This window comes from Natator depressus, chromosome 12 (assembly GCF_965152275.1).
Source record: "Natator depressus isolate rNatDep1 chromosome 12, rNatDep2.hap1, whole genome shotgun sequence".
Lineage (NCBI taxonomy): Eukaryota > Metazoa > Chordata > Testudines > Cheloniidae > Natator > Natator depressus.
The window spans coordinates 26,365,256-26,387,503 of NC_134245.1; the positions used below are offsets into that span (position 1 = coordinate 26,365,256).

Here is a 22,248-nt window from a genome sequence, read left to right on the forward strand (position 1 = left end):
TGGCTCGGGCATGAGAGAAATTCCGTGGAGCCCTGCTCCATGGTGCCAAAACCCCTTGCTGGAGAATAAGGACTGTCTCAAGGGAAGTGGAGTCATACAGCTAAAGACCAGGAGGACATGTCCCTTTCTGGATTTTGCAATGAATCATGGGATATTCCTATGGTTGGAAGCCCATCTCCTACACAATACTGCCAACCCTGCCCCCTTCCCTTGACTAGATAATGCATCAGGAACTTACAGAGTTCAAGGCCTAACCATAGGCGCCAACACCATGGGTGCTCCACGGAAAATTTTTTGTGGCTTCTTAGCACCCATCAGCAGCCAAACTCCCCTCCTCCTTCCCAGCACGCCCAGATCAGGTGTACAGGGGCTGGGGCATGATGGGGTGTGTGTGTGTGTGGGAAAGAAGTGGGGGCTTGGAAGAAAGGGTGGAGTGGATGTGAGGCCTGGGGCAGGGGCAGGAAGAGATAGGGTGGGGGGAGCTTGGAGGAAGGGGAGGAATGGGGGCAGGGCTGGGACGGACGGGGGGTTGAGTACTCCCCCAGGTAGAGAGAAAGTCTGCACCTATGGGCCTATCTGTACCCTCCCTATGGGCTCGTCTGTGTGAGAGCATGGTATTAGTGCTACCAGTTATCACACACTGTATGAGGATTTTCTGAACATCAAACCATTACGATGGTAGTATCAATACAAAACAAAAATCCCTCTTGCAAGCAGAAGAAAAACCCCAGTGTACATGCACTTCAGCCAGTGACACTGTTTGGCTTGTTCAGTTATGGAATCCCATGTTGACCTCTGTTAGAACCAGCATGGAAAAATGCTGTCAGTCGTGTACTTTATTTTATGGTTTCTGAAAAGACCAGCAATGTGCTAACTGCACTGCAGTCTCCTGAAAACAAATGGTTCTGCTGGCCTACTGAGTTGGTGAGCCAAGACGCCAGGGAATTTGGATAGGTTGGGGTGAGGTTATCATTTTGTGTCAAATGAACATGCCTTTCCTAAAACAACAAACACGATAGAAACAACTCCTAACTCCTTGCAACCATCTATTTGTTTTGTGATTCCAAAGAAAACTACACAGTTGATATTCTGCTACACTGCGCCATTGCTTCCTGATGCTCTGCTTTATGTTATGCTGCAATTTGTTGCTTCTGTATACATCTGTTTTTCCGCTGTGCCTTTCCTGATCTTTTGAATGATCAGCACTGTATCTGTTTCCTTAAGCTAAGACATTTTTGATGAATATTACACGGGTTGTATTAAAAAAGGAAAACAGAACTAAAACAGAAAAGAACACATTTATAATGTAGACAAGGATTCCCCCCCCCCCATATTTTCATTGGTTTTCATTAGGGATTGCTGTTGTTTTATTTCTTCCATGACAACCTCTGTAGTAGTTTTAGTTTATAATGAAATATGGTATCTGTTCTGATTTTTCTTCTTACTTTGGTTTATATTCCGCCAAACCTGTGAACACCAACTAACATTTCTTAGATTTTTTTTTTAGTTTGGTTTTATCCCAATGGCATCTCCTTTTGCCAGTCTGCAGAGGTTAAGGGGTTTAACCTGCTTCTCTAATTTATTCATTTCCATCACCAGATTAGCCTTATGTCCTTCCCTTTAGCTTTCAAGTTCTATAGTGTGTTTTCAAAAAGAGATTGAGTAGACTACTTTGCATATGCTCTTGTCAGCAAAGCTAGCTTGGACAGAAAACATCTGGAGTCCAAACAAAACTTGTGCGTGAATTCAAAATTTGTATCCCCATCCGATCTGTGATCCGCAAAAATGGTCCACGGACATCCACAGATTTGCAGGGCTCTACTTGTGGGAATTGGGCTCAGCAGCTAACCTCCCTTTCTTTTATTAAAGTAATGAGTCCTCCCTTTGTATTTCATTGACTACCTCCAATTCCATATTTCCATCCATAAACCCCTTCCTAGCCAGAATTAGATTTTCCTGGAGCAATGTACTAATCCAAAACAACTAGCTCACTGACAAGCTCAAGATGCAAATTTCATCCCCTTGGCACTAACCCATTGGTCCCAAGAAGCAGAAATGCATCCTAGTGCTCCTGCCACTGAGCCAACAATTTCAGCCTGAGATAAAGAGAGAGAGAGAACAACGTTCGTCTTCCCCTGCTAAATGCAAATAGGAAAGTTCCGTCTCCTTTGCCAGTCTTGCTGCCCTGAGTCAGTGCGATAATTTACACTTTAGTGACACTTATAAAAATCTTGCCAACACAGCTGATTACTACAAACAGTTCTGACATTTTTCCTTTGTGAAAAAATCGCAAGAATGGCTGAATGCATCCGATGAAGTGAGCTGTAGCTCACGAAAGCTTATGCTCAAATAAATTGGTTAGTCTCTAAGGTGCCACAAGTCCTCCTTTTCTGTTTGTTCACAGTAAATGCAAAGGGCTAGATTTTCAGAAGTCTTCTGCACCCACAGCTGAGGTCAGATTTTCAAAAGAGCTCAGTTCCTATTTGGTGTTTAAATGAAGTGATCAGATTTTTAAAAGTGCCCAACAGTCAGTTGAACAATGAGAGCTTCTGGATGTCCAGTTTATTTACACTGCTTACATATACCACTCAGTACACGTGCACCTTTGTTCCCTTCCCCTCCGTGCTGCAGGCAGCAGAACAGGGAAGGAAATTTTGATCCAGGGTTTTGCTTCCCTTCAAGATAGATTAATTCTTTGTGTTCAACTATAAACTGTATTTACTAGTTCTGGTGAATTGCTATTGCTCATGATCATGACGGGCGCTAGCATTGGCTAGTCTCACACATACACAGGTTTTTTTCAAGGTTGTCCATATCTGCCAATGCACCTTATCCTGCCCTGCTTTTTAACTACTGCCTTCTCTCTGGAGCAGAGACTAGCAGTTCTGAACATTTCTCTGTGTCCATAGCACTATGTTACCAGAGCTCTTCCACATGGGACTCAACTGAAACCACATAAAAAATTTCAGTCATGACCTAAGGCAAATCTGAACTTAGATTTTTAAAGAAACCTTTGTGTCCCCTAGCCCCTTTGTATTTTTTAAAATTTGCTCTCCTAGCCATTTTTCATCTCGTCTCCAATTACCTTGTGTTTAGAGTTTCCTTGGGGTATGCTGGACCTAGCCTCTTGGGGGCTACATGTAGGAAACTTCAAGGGCCTCCCTGCTTTATGTTTGTAATTGCAAGGTAAGCCAGCAAAATGTGCCCAAACTTGGAAATACTATTGTGTAGAGCTGTATGTTGTGGCAAAAAAATTGTGATCCCAGCAGCTGTCAGTGGCTTGCAAGGTTCACTGACGAGTACGGTGAAAGCACAGGGCTAGGAGTCAGGAGTTTCTGATCTGTATGAAGCCACTCATTTCCTGTGACTTTAGACAAGGTACTTAGGCCTCAGTTCAGGAGAGCACTTAAGCCTACAGAGAGACATTAAAGGCCCGTTGTTGAATTCAATACTAACAATGACATTGAGGGAGTTGAAAATATGGTAAAACAGTTAAAATGTAAGCATAATTACAGTTTCTATCCTAACAGGGTATCAAGAGAAGAATGGGAAAAACACATACATTTAAACTGTTACAAGTCAGCACTGTTTTGCTAAGTGGTGGTATTTTCAAAGGAATTTATGGTTAACTCTTGAGCAAAGATTATACATCTGATTTCCTTTAACAGCAAGGGAAATATTAGCTTATTTTCTCAACTGGAACAAATCCATGCATTGCTTTTCAGGGCAGTTTCTCTTGAGTACATGGAATACGAAGGCTTTTGTTCAGACTTAACAGTAGTTCTACTTGTAGTGTGTGAGGATTTAACAGCAGAAAATTGCTATAGAGTAAAATACAAAAAGAGAGACAGAGAACCTACTTGTTCATAGAGGGATTCAGGTTGATTGATACAGGAAGCTAGAGAAAGTATATTCGTAGCAGAATGCACTTAAATAATTCACATTCTGTCCCAACAGGCCAAATTTCATGGTAGTTGTGCAGATTAAATTAAAACCCTGTATTTAGTGCTAAAACTACACTACTCCAGAGTATGCTAGAGAAGGAGATCTGTTACTTCTCTGAAAGGAGAACTGTTATATTGTGAAGTCCAGTTGAGCTGCAAGGATTTCTGACCTTGCAAGATGGAATGAATTTTGTGTATGTGTGTGTAATTATTATTAAGACGAACTTTCTATAGAATGGGTGGGATTGTTCTGCTCCCTGAATATATCTGACCATACCCAGTTTTCTGTAATATAAGGCACTGCTGTGGACGCACACATGTAACTACTCACATTCCCCCCATGACTACTGTGATCCATGCAATACACAGTACTGAGATTACAGGATTCATGTTGAATATATAGGCCAGTATTATGAGTACTGTGGTAGCACTTGGGAGTCCCTGTCATGGACCAGAACCCCATTGTGCAAGGCGCTGTATGAGCACAGAACAAAAAGAAAAATGTGTCCCAAAGAATTCACCCTAAGAAACTGTGGTTCCTGGTAAGAGTAAGCATGGGCATCCTGCCACAGCAAGTCTTAAAGATGTCTTGGTATCCACTGAGAACAGTTTGAGCCCCCTTAATCCTCCAGGATGGAGCTATATGCTGAGTATATGATAGCAACCTCTCCTAGAATAAATCTATACAATTTCCTGCCTGTACGTCTGCTCTGACTCTAGACAGACACCTTGAAAGATGAACTTGGGGACTCAACCTTTCTCAATCCCACTACTGATAATTTCCCAGATCCTTCCCCACCTATTGTGGAAACCCCCTAAGCTTCCCAAAGACAAATTTCCTGATTCCCTTCCAGGCTAACAAAGCCCTGCATCTATTACTGGCAAGCTACCTTAGTCACCCCCGCTGCCTAACCCTTCCATAACCCCTCAAAGAACATGGTGCTATGTGGGCTACATCGGCATGTCATTATTCACAAGAGGTCTGCTGAAATCTGGGCTCAGTTCTGCCCCTAACGGAATACACAAATACAGGGAGAGACTGCAGCTCTGCCATTCACTTTTATGTATACAACAAGAATGCTGGCCAGCAGCTGGTACATTCCCTACTGAAATACATGAGTGATGGGCACCTTCTAAATACTATGGCCTGATTCTCCACTGTGTTACACCCATATAACTCCACTGATTTCAATGGTATTACACCAAGGTAAAACAAGTATAACAGGATGGAGAATCAGGCCCCATGTCACTTTCTATCTAAACAGTGACAGAGAGAGAGAGTGTGCCCGCACTGTCAACCATGCCTTCCCTCTCCTCTAATCTCCTTCACAACTTTTATGAAATATAATATCTTGGATTTTTAGAGGAGCAAGCTCTAATACTGTTAGGGCCCATACAACTGCAGTTTTAAACACACTTACTCATGCTTTTCGTGGTAATCACAGCTCAATGAAACATTAAAATTGAAACCAATCCACTGAATCAAACTGAAATGAACAACTAAAAACTTATTGAGTAAAAGCAAACCAAAGGCAATAGCTTTTTAATCTCTCAGCTCTCCTCTGGCCAAATCCTAAAGTCTTGGCTCAATCCTTATTAAGGCAAAGCTGCCACTGATCTTAGTGAGAGTTTTGTCTAAGCAAGAACTTTGGGATGTGGATCGTGATCCTGCAAGGTCCTGCTCAATGCCTTCCTCAGCCAGTAGCTTCAGTGGAAGTTGAGGAGCCTCATCACCTTTCAGGATTGGGCCCTGAGCCCCAGCATCTGCTATCGCAGACCAATGCCTCCTCTGTACTTTCATTATTACATCACTCTCTTCCTTTGGCCTGTCTCACACACGCACTTCATCCAAAGCATAAATTTATATTCTACCCTCCTCAGAGACAGCTACAGCGGCACAGGAGCTAGCAAACAGAGCTGTAAACAGGGGAGTTTGAGTAGGAGTTCTGTTGGAGGAGAAGGTATTTGTGTTTGTTTGGTTTGTATTGGCAGTATTTGTATGTGTAGAGGCTTGTAGGGGCTTTGTGCTGGGAGAGAAGCTGAGCCCTGATTAGGGGGCGGGGCTTCACTGACTAGGGGTCCTATAAAGGTAGCAGCCAGCCAGTCAGGCAGTGGCACAGACAGCTGCAGTGGCACAGGAGCTAGCAAACAGAGCTGTAAACAGGGGAGTTTGTCGTGTGGGGTTTGGTTTTGCTGTGGGTGGTGGTGTTTTGGTGTGGTTTGTGTTTCCCAGATTAACAGGATTTAGGTGGGAAGGCTATGATAGATACAGAGGTAGCAGTGGGAGTGACCCATGTAGCAGAAGACACAATGAAGATGACTGGATGTGGAAGCTGTGGTATGTACATGATCCAGGAGGGGGCACCTGGTAAGAGTTTTGTCTGCATGAAGTGCCGTCTGATAGAACTGATGGAGGAAAAGATCCGAAGTTTGGAGATGCAGGTGGAAAGTCTGGTAGAGTTTAGGAAGGGGGTTGAGCAGATTATGGAGCAAAGACATGAGGTATCTGAAGGGAAAAGCTCAGACTTGCAGATGGAAGCAGGACTGGGGAATTCCGAGGGGAGACTGGGTGAGGAAAGCGGTCAGTGGAAGCATGTGACTAAAAGAACTAGGCAGAGGAAAAGATGGGCTAGTGAAGGAGAAATAGAGCTTAGGAATAGGTTTGCAGAGTTGGAAAATGAAGAAGGGGCTCAGCAAGTAGTCACTGAAGGTGGAAGGGCAAGGAAGAAGAGAAGAGCGGCTAGTCCTATAGGAAAAGGGGAAGAGTTAATGGAGATTACACCAAATATGAGCCCCAGGAGGATACAGGATGGGTTAAAAAGGATTACAAGGGAGAATGGGAATGGAAAGAACTTGCAGCCAGAGGGAACAGGGGATAGACTGGAGAATAGCACCGTCACTAGGAAAAGGCAGGTCTATGTGATTGGGGACTCTTTACTGAGAAGAATAGATAGACCTGTAACCAAAGCTGATCCAGAAAATAGGAGGGTGTGCTGTCTTCCAGGTGCTAAGATACGGGATGTAGACCTGAGGTTGAAAAGGATTCTAAAGGGAGCGGGAAAGAATCCCCTAATTATCCTTCATGTGGGAACAAATGATATGGCTAGATTCTTGCTGGAAAGTATTAAGGGAGACTATGTTAGGCTGGGGAGGACGCTTAAGGAAATTGAGGCTCAGGTGATCTTTAGTGGGATTCTGCCTGTTCCTAGAGAAGGGCAACAAAGGTGTGACAAGATTATGACTATCAATAGATGGCTTAGGCAGTGGTGCTATGAGGAGGAGGAGGAGGCCTGGGATTATTTTAAATCAAAGCTGCAGAAGCTATCGGAAGCCTGCATCCCAAGAAAGGGGAAAAAATTCATAGGCAGGAGTTGTAGACCAAGCTGGATGAGCGAGCAAGCATCTTAGAGATGTGATTAAGAAAAAGCAGAAAGCATACAGGAAGTGGGAGATGGGAGGGATCAGCAAGGAAAGCTACCTTATTGAGGTCAGGACATGTAGGGATAAAGTGAGACAGGCTAAAAGTCAAGTAGAGTTGGACCTTGCAAAGGGAATTAAAACCAATAGTAAAAGGTTCTATAGTCCTATAAATAGGAAGAAAACAAAGAAAGAAGAAGTGGGACCGCTAAAAACTGAGGATGGAGTGGAGGTCAAGGATAATCTAGGCATGGCCCAATATCTAAACAAATACTTTGCCTCAGTCTTTAATAAGACTAAAGAGGATCTTAGGGATAATGGTAGCATGACAAATGGGAATGAGGATATGGAGGTAGGCATTACCATATTTGAGGTAGAAACCAAACTCTAACAGCTTAATGGGACTAAATCGGGGGGCCCAGATAATCTTCATCCAAGAATATTAAAAGAGTTGGCACAAGAAATTGCAAGCCCATTAGCAAGAATTTTTAATGAATCTGTAAACTCAGGGGTTGTACCGTATGATTGGAGAATCGCTAACATAGTTCCTATTTTTAAGAAAGGGGAAAAAAAGTGATCCGAGTAATTATAGGCCTGTTAGTTTGACATCTGTAGTATGCAAGATCTTGGAAAAAATTTTGAAGGAGAAGGTAGTTAAGGACATTGAAGTCAATGGTAAATGGGACAAAATACAACATGGTTTTACAAAAGGTAGATCATGCCAAACCAACCTGATCTCCTTCTTTGAGAAAGTAACAGATTTTTTAGACAAAGGAAACGCAGTGGATCTAATTTACCTAGATTTTAGTAAGGCGTTTGATACCGTGCCACATGGGGAATTATTAGTTAAATTGGATAAGATGGGCATCAATAGGAAAATTGAAAGGTGGATAGGGAATTGGTTAAAGGAGAGACTACAGCGGGTCCTACTGAAAGGTGAACTGTCAAGCTGGAGGGAGGTTACCAGTGGAGTTCCTCAAGGATCAGTTTTGGGACCAATCTTATTTAATCTTTTTATTGCTGACCTGGGCACAAAAAGTGGGAGTGTGCTAATAAAGTTTGCGGATGATACAAAGCTGGGAGGTATTGCTAATTTAGAGAAGGACAGGGATACCCTACAGGAGGATCTGGATGACCTTGTAAACTGGAGTAATAGGATGAAATTTAATAGTGATAAGTGTAAGGTCATGCATTTAGGGATTAATAACAAGAATTTTAGTTATAAGCTAGGGACGCATCAATTAGAAGTAACGGAGGAGGAAAAGGACCTTGGAGTATTGGTTGATCATAGGATGACTATGAGCTGCCAATGTGATATGGCTGTGAAAAAAGCTAATGTGGTCTTGGGATGCATCAGGAGAGGTATTTCCAGTAGAGATAAGGAGGTTTTAGTACCGTTATACAAGGCACTGGTGAGACCTCACCTGGAATACTGTGTGCAGTTCTGGTCTCCCATGTTTAAGAAGGATGAATTCAAACTGGAACAGGTACAGAGAAGGGCTACTAGGATGATCCGAGGAATGGAAAACTTGTCTTATGAAAGGAGATATGATTGCTCTCTATAAATATATCAGAGGTATAAATACCAGAGAGGGAGAGGAATTATTTAAACTCAGTACCAAGGTGGACACAAGAACAAATGGATATAAACTGGCCACTAGGAAATTTAGATTAGAAATTAGATGAAGGTTTCTAACCATCAGAGGAGTGAAGTTTTGGAATAGCCTTCCGAGGGAAGCAGTGGTGGCAAAAGATCTATCTGGCTTTAAGATTAAACTCGATAAGTTTATGGAGGAGATGGTATGATGGGATAACATGGTTTTGGTAATTAAATATTCATGGTAAATAGGCCCAATGGCCTGTGATGGGTTATTAGATGGGGTAAGATCCGAGTTACCCGGGAAAGAATTTTCTGTAGTATCTGGCTGATGAATCTTGCCCATATGCTCAGGGTTTAGCTGATCGCCATATTTGGGGTCGGGAAGGAATTTTCCTCCAGGGCAGATTGGAAGGCCCTGGAGGTTTTTCGCCTTCCTCTGTAGCATGGGGCACGGGTCACTTGCTGGAGGATTCTCTGCTCCTTAAAGTCTTTAAACTATGATTTGAGGACTTCAATAGCACAGATATAGGTGTGAGGTTTTTTGTAGGAGTGGTGGGTGAAATTCTGTGGCCTGCGTTGTGCAGGAGGTCAGACTTGATGATCATAATGGTCCCTTCTGACCTAAATATCTATGAGATGTCCTGGGGTGTTTTGCACAAAAGATTGAGGATACAATGTGATCTTTAGTCTCTTGGTAAAGGACATTTGTCCTTTTCATGACTGTTAGTGCTAGCTACATGTGACAGGGTATTTGGTGTCTTAAGAGGGGATCTGGGTATTTATGCCCAAATACATGCACCTGAGAACTAGATGCTGGTTGCCAAGGACTACTAATGACTGAGAGCTGGAAGAGTCTCAGCTGCACCAAGTTAACAACTTATCAAGGCAAGAGGAAACTTTATAAAGGTAGAGCAGAAGCCTAATTGAGTGAGTGAGTGAGGATGAAGAGTGTGAGTACTGTCTCAGTGTTGATGCTGCAGATGGTGGTGGATGATAACCTGAGGTATGTCATTGGCTTTTTTGGGGGGGGGGCTCTGGTTCTTTCTCCCAAATTTGTGTAAGGAAAGAAATCAATCAATATTCTTCCCCTGATGGACTGGAAGACCTATTGTTAATTATAAAGTGACCCAGCTGTTGAGACCCTTTGTGTTTTGACAAAAACAGACAGCAGTAAAACATGAGTTAACAGGGTAGGTAACTGTGGCTTTATAGCAAAAGTACTCACCTACATATTCCTTCATTTTGGCTTTGTAGTAGGTCAGGGCCTCACCATTTTATGTAGATAACACAGCTTTTTGCAAAATTGTCTTAAAATGTAGGGGTGGCAAGTACTAATCATAGTTTTGTCATGACAACAAAACTGGGAAGCCAGTGCCTAGTCTGCCCCTCTGAAGTGTAGAGAAGTGTGGGAGGTGAGTGTAAGCCCCATCTAACTCAAGCAGTGGTTATTTCCCCAGTTGTCTTTTAAATACTCTAGTCTCCTTTTAATGTCAGTGGAGAAGTGACTTTTTTCTTTTTTTATTAAAACCCCAGCCCCATAGTGGGCATGTTGCTTTTGAATATGAATGTTTTTTAAAATGCATGTACTGTATGGTTGCTTACAAAGAAACCCTACAACTGTCATCTGCTGTTGTTACAGAATGATCGACATAGCTTTTTTTCCTAATTCAAAAAGCCTTGTATCTGGCTGCCCAGTAGTGATACAAATGGACTTGTAGCTAAGGCTGGAGAGATCTAACACAACCCATATGTGACAAACATCCCTACTATTTCTTCCTATACCACCAGCTTTGCTTGCAGCTATTTTCTTGGGACCACTGTTCATTCATCCTTGTGCCTCCTGCTCTTAAAGGGTTTTTTTTTATGCTGAACTTATTTTGTTAACCTTTGCTTCTCTCTAAGTGTCTGTCTCCTGCTCTGAATCCTCTACCTACAGCTGATCAGATTTTCTTAATATTCTTTTGCACTAGCAAGCTGGATTGAGAATTAAACACTTGCCCTTCTATTTCATCTTCTGTTTCTAGCCAGAACCGTTTGTTTGAACGCTTCTTGTTAGTAGCCACCCTCCTCATTTCCCCAACTCAGGTGGTTGGGGTTGGCGCCATGTCCTCAGGCAACAGAACAAATGCTCACTACTGTGAATACAGAACGATCTTCAAAAACCAGAAATTGTGGCCTGGATAAAAAAGCAGGGGCATACAAACAAGAATTTGGGTGCTTTTTTTTCTTATGGGTGGGAAAAGGAACAGCATATTGGGCCAAATCTTGTGGTACTGAGCAGCAACATGTCACACTGATGCAAATAGAAATTGTACATGATGAGGATTTGACCCAGGAATGCTAGCGTCAAAAAGACCATTTGGGCTATCCAGTGTGACTGCTCAGTATGTAATTCCTGCTAAAATATCTTCTAATGTGTTTTTTAGATACATGTAGTAATGGTGCCATATCAACCTCCCTTTGGAATCTACTCCTCTGTCTAATGTCTCTTCTAGCAATTAGAACTTCCCCTGGTATTTAACTTAAACTCTTCCTTAGCTCCTCCCATTTTTCCTGACCCTTCCATTTTTGAGTCTTTCACTATTTGCATATTTGAAGTACCATAGCTTTTCCTGTTCTAAATGGGTCTCTCAGGTACCTAACACATTGTAGTAACTATTGGTAAAGGTACTGTCTCTGATGGACACCACTATATCTAGTTTTATAAAAATAAAAACAAAAGTTCTCTTCTCCTCCCTCCCCTTTTCAGTCACTGACTGAATTGAGAGTATTAGGTGACATTAATGACACTCTAGGCAGGAGTGTTTTGTGTTCCATCCACTTTCATTGGTCTGCTTCAGGGATTGATGTGCTGTCAGTGTTTTAACAGGCTCTCCACAATTGTCTTTTAGCCTGGGATAAATCTTCACATCCCTAGGGTGTGACTGCATAGACAGGAGAACTAATGGGCTGGGGAATCTATTTTAAAGAAAAATGCTTTTGCCTTCTTTGTTGGTTACGGTTTGAGAAAGTACTGGGCAAACAAACTTGTATTAAGTTTATTAGTTGGAAATGTGTATGCTTTGTTCCTGGAAGTTGCACTAAGAATACTGAACTTAACAAACTGTTAAACTTGTATAATTTGAAGTGAGGTGCCTTTATTTGTATAAAGGCCTTGTATTTATGCTGTCTGTGAACAGTTTATCCCAAATGGCGGGTATCTTTAAAACAAACTGGTCCATTCTAAAGGCAAAAGAGAGGTGCTCCTGTGAAGTATTTTTAGGAGCCCTTGTGGTAAGACCTATTTGGTAGGGATGACTTAGCGGTGGGTGTGTGTGAATTCTGATTTCCCTTAGAGGCAGAGAAACCACTCACCTTTAGTTTGGTAGTGGTAATTCAGTGATTCTCAAACTCCGGGTTGTGATCCCATTTTAATGGGGTTACCAGGGCCAACATTAGATTTGCTGGGACCAACGGCTGAGGTGGAAGCCTGAGCTTCACCCCCAACCTGGGGTGGCAGGGCTCCGGCTCTGGCCCATTGTCCCCACACCCAGGGTCACGTAGAATTTTGTCAGAAGTGGGTCACTCTTCAATGACTTTTGAAAACTCTGAGCTAGGCTCTCACATAATATTGTACAGTATCTACGACTACTTGGCTGAATTTTTTTCTCCTCCAAAGGTGCTAAGCCCCTCTGGATAGCTATGTATAGCTGCATTATATGAAAACAATTGTTCAAATGGCTGATAAAATTGCCTCTTGAGAAACTACCGAGTACCTGCATTCCCTGTCCTGAATGCAGTAACATATTAGAAAGTGCACTCTGCTGACTTCCACCAACTGGCAGATTTATTTTTTTCATTCAGTTGTAGACATTTTCAGCCTGGTTGGGACAGAAGTTAGAAAACAATCACTGCCTCACTCTTGATATGTCAATGAATGAGTGGAACATGTATGCCATTTAAGCACTGGTTTTATTCAACCTGTCTATCATGTAGAGTCCATGTTGTACCAGTACCAGCTTTATTCATTGACATTCTCTCACTTATACCAGCTTCTAAGAAGGAAACTGGGGGAGAAGTGGAACAAAACCAAAATGAAAACAGTGGAACAAAATAACTCACTGGAGTGAGTAGCTATTAGTATGAAAGGGGTTTGGGGCTGATAGAAATTCCATAGTAACAGTAAAATACAGAACACACCTGTGTGTTTCACCAGCTGCTTGGTAATGCAATTAATTGATTTATAATAAAAGTGCCCTACTAATTACATGAGAAATAGCTGAATCTTCTGAGCGTTACTTGCACAAAAACTGACATCTGCTGTCTTGTTCCAGCTATGTACAACACATTTAATTTCTTCCTTCCTTCGGAAATAGGGATTCCACCATGGTGCTTGTTACAGGGCAGAGAACCGGACATTCCATTATGGCCAGAGCAACCTTTCTGGCATCTGTGTCCCTCTACTCTCCAAGAGGTTTGGAATAATTGTCTGGTATATGCATATAGTCAGAGATCCACTGGCTGTACGTTCCTCAACACACCTCTCGAGTCTCACTTGTCCAGCCTTCCAAGTCCAGCAAGGATGGAGTGTCCTCCATGTGATGTGGCTGCAATAGCCTGGGCAGTTGATATGGAGGCGCTGCTTTGCCCGTGAGTCGGCGTTCCCCTCTTGACTTCACTCCTTTGGACCAAAGGAAGGACGGGAGTAGATACATTTGGAACCAGCTATGCTGCAGGAGTTGCCAGAGCAGTGGAGATCTTCCATCTGCCTGTCTTTCAGGGCTCCACTCCTAGATTGGGTCCTTCAGCTCTGGTTGATAACCAATCTGTCCTGTGTGGATGTAGTTGAGCAAATTCACTCAGTGGTTTTGCCATCTGCCTTTTGACCGCATTTCCTCCATCAAGGGTTCCACTACCCGCCTCAGGCACTCATCAGCCCAAAGCTGTTGGTGCTTCCTGAGGTGTCTGGGTTAATTAACCACCACCCACCACTCGGTGTTGGCCAGTACCGGTTGTACTGCTTACAATCATAGCAGTAGCAGGTTTTCAGTTTTGACCTTCCAACTAATGGTTGTATTAGGACAGGGGTTTCTAAACAATCCTTCAATTACCTTAAATGCAAACCAGCTAGAAGTAGTTCAGCTATTTAGGTTCTACAGTGACCACCAACCTCACACTGGATGAAGACCTAAATGTTCGCATTGGAAAAGCTGCCACCACCTTTGGCAGACTAACTAAAAGAGCATGGAACAACTCAAAACTGACCATCAAAACCAAAATGCTAGTGTACCAAGCTTGCGTCCTCAGCACTCTCATGTATGGTGGGGAAACATGGACAACTTATGCTCATCAGGAGTCAAGGTTGAACAGTTTCTACCTACGTTGCTTACGCTGCATACGCAACACCAAATGGCAGGATAAAGTCACCAACGCAAAGGTTCTTCAAAGGGCAAATTTACCAACTGTTACAGCCCTGTTCAAGCAAAGATGACTACACAGTCTGGGCCATCTCAGTAGGTTGGGAAACAGATGCATACCCAAGAACATGCTATACAGGAAGCTATCAGAGGGAACAACAGGACATCCCAAGCTTTGCTATAAAGAAACATGCAAGTGAGATATAAAGGAATTTGGAATTGATCCTGACCAATGGGGAAATCTTGGCACCATTTGTTACAGACACTTGCCATTGTCTTCATCAGGGTATCAAAATCCATAACAGAAGCTGGCTCCTGCAGCTTGAAGAGAAAAGAGCCCAGAGGAAGCAAGCAGCTCCCAACCAAGATCCATACACTTGCAATAACTGCTGAAAATCTCATATTGGCCTAGTCAGTCACATGAGACATTGCAAACCATCTACATCATAGGCTGCAATTCCCCCTGTGTCTTGTGGATGAAAGGAGACCAACAAAGCCTTCCAGCTAAGGTATTTGTGTGTCCACCTCTAACACAGTATCTGAGAGCTTCACAACCATCAATTAGTCTGTCCTCACACCACCTCTGTGGTAGGGAAGTGCTATTCTCCCCATCTGTAAAATGGGGATAATGAGGAACAGAGGCTAAATGACTTAACCAAGGTTAAATTGGAAGTCTGGTCAAGAGCAGGGACTTGAATCCAGATCTGATAAGTCCTAGACAATGGTTAAACCAATGGACCAACTTTTCTCCCAACAACTTTTTAGAGAGGTTCCTGTCTTCCATCCATGCTATAGTAGACTGAACATAATCCGTGAGAGACAGAGGTGCAGGAAACTCTTTGGGATGTTCTTAACCTGCACACCTCCCCACAGTGCAAAGTTTACACCTGCTGTACCGAAAGGTGTTACTAGAGCACAATTTGGTTTTGAGTATTTCAGTTTCTGAAATATGGGGATATTTGCCCTTGTGCAGAGAGCTAACACCAGAGCTGTGGACACTGAAGTCCCATTAAAGTAAGCCCTATTAGGGGTTAAGTGCTGTGCCAACCTTTTGCAGGCCCTCTGCAGAGGGGAGAATTTCAACCCAGAAGCACAAAAGCAGTGATTATAAAAACTAAATCACAAAGGAACGAATAGATTTACATTCACATCATGTTGCCATTTTTCTTTCTGTAAATTATGGAGGGCTGAAATCTTTCAGGGTTCAAAATCATGTTTGGTCCACTTCATGCAGAAACTCTTCACTTGACATCCCATAGACTCAGTGAATCTGGTAAAGGCTGAAATTCAATCTGTCCATTCAGAAGTCTCTCATCATGGCTTATGATCATTGTATCACAAAGGAAATTCACTTCCAAAATTATCTGCTTAAATTTTTCTCTTAAGGAATGCCATATGGCAAAACCTTAGACTTTTGTTTGGGGAGTAGAAAAAGGACAGCTGTTCTTTCTATCCAGTCAGCTCATCAAAACTACAGAACAAGTAACTAATAGGATCCACTGCAGACCAATAATGTGTGTTCTTAAATGCACAGACTTGTGATGGAATTGTTGACTGTTGGCATCCAATGGTCTGAAAGGATAGATAAATGCAGAGACCTATTCTCTATGGACTTCTGGTTTATCTACATTTGAACCCATCACTCCCTTGATGTAACAATCAAGCTTTTAATAGTCTCTCTTCTCTTCCCCCCCCCCCACCCCTTTTTCAATTATACTGCCTCTGAGGACCCCTTCCAGATCAACTCTGGCTCAGAAGGGAAGATATTAAGGCAGTCCTTGTCCTTTCAGGAGAAGGCACCTAGAAGGTCAAAACCCTCACCATGAAATCTCTCCTTATTTGTCTAACATGTAGCCATGGATCTGCTTCCTCCCCTTCCCCTCTCCCCAGAAAAAATGGCAATAAGACTTTTTTCTAGTGCTAGTTCTTGCTTCATCTAGCATTTTGCATATAATTACAGAGCGAAAAGACTAGAAGATTCTACAACTGAACAACCAGGACCAGATTATGAGCTGTTTGTGACATCATTCCATATGCTTTATGAAAACATGCTTGAGATGTACTTTATGCAAGATGGCTCATGTGAGATCATTGGAAAGGCTATGATTTACTGAATGTGATTATCCAATTTGTATGCCTGTATCATTTCTGTATCTAAAGTTAGGAATATTGTCTATGTATCGGTATTTAAACTGATTTTTTTGGGTGACGCCCACTGCTAACACTTCAGGTACAACAATGGAAAAGCCAGACAGGATGGATGGCCCATCAGCAAGGACAATGAACTGTAAAAAGCTTGGCTTTCCTGTGGACACTCCATACTGCCACTGACTCATGGACACTGTAATCCTACAGACTCAGGTGCTCTTGTCACCAGATAGTAAAACATTACCTGGGACTTCTTGTAACTTTCCACTGTGAGGGAAGCGGGGTCAAGTTTGGGAAACAAACTATTTCCACCTTATGTAAATCCTATTTAAGGGTGGGGAGGAAAGCAAACAGGACGCCTCCTCTCCATGGCCTGTCTGCCCAAGAAGAAAAACTGAAGGCAAGGGGGGAGTCCAGACTGAGACAGGTCCAGACTGAAAAGAATATAGCTGGAACTCTGAACCACAGAAGCTTTACAAACTGCCTGCAACAATATCTAGTGTGAGAGATACTATTTGTAACCAATTTCTTTAGTGAAACCAGCTTAGTTTGCATGTTTGGTTTTATTTGCTTAGTAATCTGCTTTGTTACCCCTTTACCACTTCAAATCTGCCTTTTATAGTAAAGTTGTAGTTATTAAACAGCTTCTGTAATTTCTAATGGGGAAAGGGGGGGACAAGAAGTGTGCACATCTCCCTCCAAATTGAGTGGGGGGGCAAATTTCATAATATAGCTTTTGGGTTTGCATTCCAAGGGAGATGAACATCAGAAGCTGGAGCAAGTCACTTACGCTGCGTCGTCCCTGTGTGTGTGTGCTGGCTCCGCAAGACCAGTTAAAGGGGGCCCATGCTGGCAGAACAGGTAGATTCAGTGGTATCTCCACACATCAGGTGGCTTCCCAAGGAGTCCAACCCGTCTCACAGTTTAAATTCAAACTGTTATAACTAACTTCATTGACCTCAATATTACTCTAGATCTTCATCGTAACTGAGATTAGAATCTGTCTCTAGTCCTCTAACTTCTGCAGAAACTTTCATTAAGACTTAACAGAAATAGTGGTGATGTTTACTTCATCTGTTTGAAATGTAGACGAAATCAGTTTTGCTTAAAGGCTGTTGTGATCTTCTTGTATAAAGAAATTTCTATTAACCCAGCACTTAAAAAAAACTGTACTGTCTATAAATATCAACATTTCTAATTGATATTAGAGAGGATAGTCTTCTAAAATGCCAGCACACCCAGTAAAGGTCTTGTGTGACAGATTTAATTGCATTTTTTACTCCACATCCTAGTCCAGGGACTTGCAAAGTAAGTGAGGCATGCATTCAACTATTTTAATGCTAACAAACTCATAATAGCTGTTTTTAAATGGTAAATTATTAAGGGAACTCAGAGTAACAGCCGTGTTAGTCTGTATTCGTAAAAAGAAAAAGGAAAAGGAGTACTTGTGGCACCTTAGAGACTAACCAGTTTATTTGAGCATGAGCTTTCGTGAGCTACAGCTCACTTCATCGGATGCATAGCATATCGTATGCATCCGATGAAGTGAGCTGTAGCTCACGAAAGCTCATGCTCAAATAAACTGGTTAGTCTCTAAGGTGCCACAAGTACTCCTTTTCCTTTTTCTTATTAAGGGAACTGCACTTTTCCTGTTGTCTCCTTATCAATGATGTGAGGCTTTTGCAAGGGTTGACAGTTTTTCCTCCCTAACAGATTTACATTTGTGGTTGTACCACACTATCCTTAATGAGAAGCTGTGTATGTATTACAGGCTAAAAAGCACACTAATTCTGAGCTTTAATTAAGAGCATTGGTAATTTGTCTAAATGCCTGATTCCTGGAACCTTTGGGTCTGATTTCAAGGTCTGAGTGCTTGAAATGTTCACTGGGAGTTACTGTACTCAATATCTTGCAAGATCAGACACTAGCTGAAAGGAAGTAGTAATTAAAGCATTTTACTAGTTGAAACACAACAAAGGTCCTTTCCATCCTATTGGAAAAAATTTCAACTGGCCTGTAAGTTGCGCACACATTCTAGACATGCCTGTGTAAATAAGGTTTGTACTTTGTGACCGATTGCCTACGTGCCTGTGAATGTGGGTTTTTTACTGAGGCTGTGACTGAATGTAACACTCAAGGCAGTGCCAACTCAAGTGCCCTTAAGCACACAATCCAATTTTCTCATCTTATTTTGAACATGGTAATGTGCATGGTGTTGCTTTCTCCAGTTGACATTTTCACTACTTTGGGTGGTCTTATTAGGTTTTTTGAGTGATATATTTGATTTAATTTGTAACTTGCTGAATTAAAACCCTGTTACCATTATTATTATTATTATTATGCCAGGAAACACCAGATACTTTTTGCAACAAAGAAGGATGTCTCACATTTGAAATGACTTTAGTCCCCAAATACTAAAAGTGGGGGACAAAAATAACACTGAATTTGCTGTCAGCAATTTATAATTGCATTTGATTTTGGGGCAACCCAGCATATCAGATGCAGTCTCAAGCTGTGTATGGTATTTAAGAAGTGTTTAATTATAGATTAAGAGAACTGGAGTCCTGTAAAGGTCTTAAAATACCACTGAAAGAAATAAGGGTTCGTACAGAATGTGAGCAGATGCACCACAAATACACCCTACATGGAAAGGGATGAAACAGCTAATGTAAGCAGGCACCACTGTGTATAGAAAGGCTGTGCATGTGGAATTAGGTTATTGAAAAGTCTGGGCTGAGTATTTACCCCCAAAAGACGTCCTAAGATCAGACCTAGGCTGAACCAAGACCCCATGATGCCTTTTTTTAGCACAACTGCCTAAAATACCCCACAGGTACCTGAAAAGAGGGTGTTGAAAAGCAGAGCTGTGAGGAGAAAGCATTGTAAATGAGCTGGAAAAGCAAGCTGAGAACATCCTTCCTGTGAGCTATTTCTAGATCAGGTGCAACTTTGCTGCTTCCTCAGGTATGGTGCTGGAAGTAATTGGTTACAATCTAAACCTCCCTTAAGCTGGGTGAGTGTCCTTATGCTTTACTTCATGTCCTGAGGTAAAATCACTGTCTGAAAGCTATTACTGATTGTACTGTATGATCAGATGCAAAGGTGATGAGCACCATGTAAGAAACCAGATAACCATGGAGACATAGGACTTAAGATCTGTTGGGAGGAGAACCCATAAGTAACACATTTCATATGATGCAAATGGATCCACTCTTGCACATTTATAGCAATGAAGTGTGCACAGAATGCAGCTATATAGTATTAAATCTAAAGGCTAAGACCACCTTTAGGCAAATTTTTTTTTATTCTGCCCAACTGCATGTGGGGGGAGGAGGGTTGTTTTGTTCCTTGCACACATGGTTGAATTTTCAGATATGGGTCCCTGCTATAGGTGGTTGCCCACATCTGAAAATCTGTCAGCACTTGAACAATAGTCATTGCTATACTGAGATTCTGTGGCAATACAGTTTGGGGTGGTGGTAGGTGGGCATAAATAGCATGCTAATTCATTCATACAGGCTTCCTAACTTGCTGTAGTGCTAGTATTTTAACAGCCCTTGGTATTAGCAACACCTTCTTAAACTGGCAGAGATGCCTGATTGTGGCAACTGCCTTGTATGAAACTCTTTGCTTTTGTTTTGGGACTATTGGGAAACATACTAGTACCTTACTGCAGTGGTGCTCAATCTTAGTACACAAGAGGGCCACAAACCTAAGTACAACCTTGTGCTTCTATTGATTTTTTTTTAATAAGATTGAGTTCCCTGTGTTTTATATTTTAAGTTGAGCTTGTTTCATATGTATTTGGATAAGCTGTTCCTATATATAGGATTGTATTTTTAGAAACACATTTTATGCACTGGTTTCTTTATTTGTATCAGAAGTATAGAAAATGGGCGGGGGGGGGGCTGTAGCAGGCACATAGAACACAATGCTAATGAATTTGCCATTTGGTATATTGTGTTTGAAGCAGGCTGCGGGCCTTATGAAATGCTCTGCTGGACTGTAAGGCCCACAGGCCTGTAGGTTGGACAGCCCTCCCTTACTGTGACACCTTGCACTCAAGTCCAGCTGCAAATAGCAAATCAGTCCTTCCATGGAAATATAGTGAATTCTTCTTGTAGGCAAGCTTTGCTTTGTATAGGCCTCTCCCCCATACTTGTGGCTATTTATACATGATCTGTTTTATGGGATGTTTGTTCCTCTGAGCTTGTTACAGAAGAAATGCTAAAATGACTCTGGTTAACTGTTTTGTTGATCAGCATGTTTTATAGGGTGTATTTTAGTACTGAACTGATAGCTTTGCAAACAAATTTAGAAAATCCTATATATTGAAGTACCCCATGTTGCTTGGAATTTATTAGATACTTGAGACTTAAGTAGTCAGTTGCTTTAATTCTTTTTTTTAAAAAGTAAATCTTAAAATAACATGCTATTGTTGAAATAGTTCATTTTGCAGAAAAGTTTTAAAAGGTGCCAAAGGCACTATAATGCATATTCAGATTTGGCTTGCAGAAACAGGGACTGGCCAGTTTCCCCTTGTCAAGCATCTACTCTCTCTCAATTGCCATGGCTATCCCAAGATCAAGGCTTTTAATAAAAACAAAAAAAAACCCCACCCCCAAAACAACCCAGGTCAAACATTCATCTCTTCAAGACATGGATATTATGTACATCTTCCTCCTTCTCCCTCCACTCCTTTTTAGATGTCTGTTATGGGGCTTTTCTTACAGGCACAAGGTCTTGCAAGCAGTCTTCTCCTGAATTAGTGCTGATTTGTGGCACAGATGGCAGGGATATTTGGGCAGTGAGTGGCTCTCATAATTACCCTTGAACACTTGTGCATTTTACTACAGCTCCTCAGATCCACTAAGTTGACAGGTGAGAAACCAAGGTCCCACCAAGCCCAGACCTCTTGAATCCTTCTACACAAACTAGTTCTGGCCATTATGAAATTCTTAATTATAAACACACACACTTTCTGTGCTCCATGGGCTCATGGAGTCTAATTGCCTTTGGATTAGAGACTATATTAATACAGTACTTGTGCTTGTATGAATGCTTTCAATGTCACTTTATGTGCATTGCTGCTGGCTGTCAGTTTATTGTCCCTAGTATAACTCTGGCTCCTAGTCATTCCTCAAACTTGTAGCTATATGCTTGTGTGCATGAGGTTGTGTTAACTGAGAAAATGAGGTCAATGGACACTTCTAGCTAGTAATTAAGGACAGTAGTGCACCCTCAGTCCCATTTACACTTTGGAATAGGGTTCTGACAACACTCCTTTTGGCAAGTTTATGGCAACAAACTATAAATATTAAACTGAAGTTCAAATTCCTATAGTTTGAAATCAGCAGTTTAGCAATGCAAGAACAAAAATCAAGGGAACAGGCTTGGCTGAAACTGTTAATCACCCATATACTAGTAAATAGTTATCACTGAAATTGTAAGTACTACTTTTCATAACTTGCATTATCAATTGATAAGTACTCAAGGCATTGCTTGGTCACTGCCTGAATACTTTCCTACATACACTGTCTACAGAAATCAATCCTTTGAATACATTTGACATCTTTGCTTTTACAGTAATTCTTTGAAAGGAACACAATGTGTTAACCTGCTGACAGTTGCGGGGGTTACTTTGCATTAACATTTCCAAATGTAGAGAATCTAGCCTGCAGTTGCTCCTCATGGTTTTTTGTTTTTGTCGTGTTTCCCCCCCCGCCACAGCTGCCAATGTTTA

General features: G+C 41.8%; 1 protein-coding gene across 2 annotated transcripts in view; it reads right to left on the reverse strand.

The window, feature by feature from the left end:
- Window positions 1–22,248, reverse strand: part of BEAN1 (brain expressed associated with NEDD4 1) — a 114,499-nt gene that overhangs the window by 76,334 nt on the left and 15,917 nt on the right. The gene's annotated exons all lie outside the window — the stretch shown is intronic.